The sequence below is a fragment of the Dipodomys merriami genome, unplaced genomic scaffold, assembly GCF_024711535.1.
Source record: "Dipodomys merriami isolate MVZ:Mamm:240054 unplaced genomic scaffold, mDipMer1.0.p SCAF_198, whole genome shotgun sequence".
NCBI classification, from domain to species: Eukaryota; Metazoa; Chordata; class Mammalia; order Rodentia; family Heteromyidae; genus Dipodomys; species Dipodomys merriami.
In genome coordinates this window covers 1,187,539-1,191,411 of record NW_027203359.1, presented here as the reverse complement: position 1 = coordinate 1,191,411, position 3,873 = coordinate 1,187,539, and the positions used below count along the sequence as shown (strand labels likewise).

At 48.4% G+C, this 3,873-nt stretch overlaps 1 long non-coding RNA gene across 1 annotated transcript; it reads left to right on the top strand.

Moving 5' to 3' along the window:
- Window positions 1-57: 57 nt before the first annotated feature.
- Window positions 58-2,829, top strand: LOC138831469 (uncharacterized). The gene is made up of 2 exons (XR_011373333.1): window positions 58-329; window positions 2,019-2,829. It is a non-coding gene; the product is annotated as an uncharacterized lncRNA (long non-coding RNA).
- Window positions 2,830-3,873: the final 1,044 nt, after the last annotated feature.

Sequence of the window (3,873 nt, the reverse complement as noted above, 5' to 3'; positions counted from 1 at the left end):
CTACTTCCACCCTGCTGCACGGCTCGCCACCGTCCTCCCCCCCCCCCCGTGGTTGTCATGGTGATGGAAAATCTGGACCCAGTGGAAAGTTCTCTGTACTCTTGGCAACGAGGCTGCAGCACCCTGCCTCCTGCCTGCCTGTCTGCCTGTGCGTGGGCGGCCATCTCTGGCTGCTGCCAGGATGTGGGGCCAGCGTGGCTGGCTCTCCATGGAGGCCCAGCCCTGCCCCCATACCATCAAAGGTGTGTCCAGCACCAGGAGCCCTCAGAGAGCATCATGCGTGACCTATTTTCCAGCCAGCCAGCCATGACTGGGCCAATGCTTTACAGGTATCTATCTCATCTGGGGCCTCTCTTCTGGTGGGCTTGAAGTGCTTAGGGTCATTGCAGACAGGGCACAGGACAGCTGCCTAATCGACCACCATGGCCCTGGAGAGGCCATCCCCACTTCTGTTTCCCCCCACCAAGCACGGCGATGGTAGGAGAGTGGCTGAAGGTTTGCTTCCCTCCAAACTTCATGTGTTAAAAGTTGAATCACCAGGGCTGGGAAGGTGGCTCAGTGGTAGAGTGCTTGCCTTGCATGCATGAGGCCCTGGGTTTGATTCCTCAGCACGGCATAAGCAGAAAAAGCCAGAAGTGGTACTGTGGCTCAAGTGGTTAAGTACCAGCCTTGAGTTGAAGAACTGAGGGACAGCGCCCAGGCCCAGAGTTCAGGCCCCATGACTGACAAAAAAAAAAAAGTTGAATCATTAATGTGATGATTTTTGACAGGCATGGCCTTTGAAATATGATTGTCACAAGATAGAGCCCTTATGATGTTAGGGAGACCCCAGAAAACTCCACACCCTTTCCAGAAGGAGCCAGCTAAGAATCAAAATATTAGGCTCTCGCCAGACACCTAATTGTGCCAGTACCTTGGGCCTGGACTTCCAGACTCATATGACTGTAAGAAATGCATTTCTGTTGTTAATGATTCACAAACTCCATGATATTCCATTATAGATTAGCATGAATGGATCAAGACATCTTTTCAAAACCTTTCCCTAAACAGACCATGTTCATTGAGTAACACACACACTAGCCCAGGATGGTCCCAGAGCTGGATCACCCAGTGATCGCGTGGTGGAAACAGGGACAGTTCCACAGCTAAGGCATGAATGTTAGCCTGGAACCGGCAGGGGAAAGTGCTCAGGTTGGACATTCACGGGGTTCCCCAGAACCCACAGCCCAGCCAGAGATGAGAAATGAGCTGCCCGAGGAGCGCAGGCTGTGGACAGCCAGGTAAGGTGTCCTCACTCTCCCATGCCATCCCACCCCATGGGACTCTGCACATTTGGGAAGAGTGAAGGGGCCCTGGGCACTTGAATGTGTCCAGCTCTTGTAAAGAAAGGGCCTCCCTCCCTGTTTCTGGGGATAAGGTGTGAACCACAGAGCCCAGGGCTCTGCTACCTCCATGGTCCCAGAGAATAGAGATGAAGCCCTTTGCTTCCAACTTCCCATAAAAACTTGGTGTTGAGAGAGCACTGCCAAGACAGTTCTCATGAACTCTGTCTAGACACGGCATGAGGACCAGATGCTGGGGACAAAGGGTGGAGGCGCAAGCTTATTCACAGTCACAGAAAGTGACTCTCCTCCTCTCTTATAATAGGAGGCCAGGGACAGTGGGTCAATCCTGTAATTTCAACTATATGGGAGGCTATAGGTAGGAGGGTCATAGGTCATCCCTGGGTAAAGATGAGACACTACCTGATATACAACTAAAAAACAAAACAATGCTGGAGGCATGGTTCACATGTCAGAGCACTTGTGCCTAGTGCAAGTTACAGAATTCAACTCCAGTACACACACACACACACACACACACACACACACACACACACACACACACACACACACACACACACACACACACACACACAGAGCTCTGGTTATTAACTACTTTTAATTCCTTCACTGGGTAGCTACTCATTAGGGCAAGGACTGTGCCAAACTCATGTTTCTCTTCCATGTTCCTAACAGAGTCTGGCAGAGTAGTCCTGGCTTAACCTAAAGAGAACAAGCAACAAACCATGAAGACATTCCTCTCCCTGTCCTGTCCACCACACCTGCGTTTCATTCATGAATTCAGTCATTGGTTCAACTCGAATTTACTGCCACGGACTATGTGCTGGGCATCTAGCAGTGAAGGGAACAGACTGGAAAACTTAAGGAGAATGGTGAGGTGACATCACACAGGAATGTGAGAAGTACCGGGACCCCCACCTGAACACAAGCGAGACCTTGCTCAGCTGTTCAGAGTCTGAAACGTCTTTGTTCCAACTCCACAAAGACCTCAAGGATAAGGTTTAGTATAAGAAAAAGAAGCAGGGTTAGAATTCCAGGAGGTGGGCAGAAGTATAACGTGGAGGGGGGAAGCAAGGGGCCACAAGTATTCCCTCCTCCGCCATCTACTTCCCAAAGTAGATCTCAGCAGGAGCTGGAGAGGCAGTTCAGGACCATGGAGAGCTCTACCGTGTCCATGCCGCTTTTAAATAACCCTAAGGGGACCAGCTCAGGCTGTCTGTGGAGATGAAGGGCAGCTCATGCAGGTAGAGAAGCCAGGCTGAGAGCCAGGGAAGGAGGGCTTGGGGGAGATGACTTCGGTCAAGGATACTGATTGTCACCTCTCCAAGGCCCCGAGAGAACTAAGCCCATAAAGCACCTTACGGGAACCCTGCAGACCACAGAAAAGCTGCAGGATGACAGAGACAAAGTGTTCCTTAAGAATCAAGTGAATAGCATATGGTACATTTAGAAACATAACATAATAAATCAGTACATCAGAAGGTGATTAATGCTGTCTCCCTCCCCACCTCCCACTACCTTGAGAAAACAAGTGACCCTAAAAGTATTGGTAAAGTTCTAGAACTTCACATGGATATAGTTCAGTCCTCCTCCAGGGGGAACCCAATCTGTGTGAGAGAGAATGGTGGGGTAAAGGGCCCATGGAGTGCTGGATTGAGTCCATTTTATCTTCAAGGCACATATTGGAGGAGCAGTTGCTGTGGCCATCCCAGGTCACCTGTTGTCCCCAGGTTTGTGACCCCAGTTTCCACCATCATTCCTGCTTATTCTGCACATGCATTGAGGCAGTGCTGTAGTAGACGTTTAGAATCTATTTATGAGCAAAAAAGTAGTAGGTGTCCCCATAAAGCTTATGCTTTAGTGGTTTGAGAGACATAATAATGTGTAAAACAATGTCAAATGCTGTAGTACTTTAAAGTGGGTAAGTTCTATGGAAAAATCTAGCAGGGGATGAGGTAGAGATCTTGGCATATGAAGTTTAGTGAGGAGCATAGAGCAAGAGTACACACATGCTGGGCACTAGTGGCTCATGCCTGTCATCTTAGCTACCCAGGAGGCTGAGATCTGAGGATTGAGGTTTGAAGCCAAACCAGGCAGGAAAGTCCATGAGACTCTTACTTCCAATTAACCACCATAAAATCTGAAGTGGCGGTGTAGCTCAAAGTGGTAGAGAGCTAGCCTTGAGCCAAAGACAGTACCCAGGCCTGGAATTGAAGCCCCAAGACCTACAAAAATGAATACAGACACAATTTTATTTTCTGATTTTTTTTACTTGATGTGCATGGAATCTCTCTTCATGTCAAACACTGTGAATCTTTATCATTTGAACAGTGGCTCACTCTACAGTTAAGCTACAGCCTGTTTCCAAGGTTTTACTGTTTCAGTACAGTACTGACTAGGATAAATAAAGACCATGCTATCCACAATTAGTATGTATTATCTTTGTCTTAGACTCACCATACAAAACTATCATGGATGAAATCTGTAGCATGCCCCAAATCAATAGAGTCAACTATCAATAGAGTCTGAT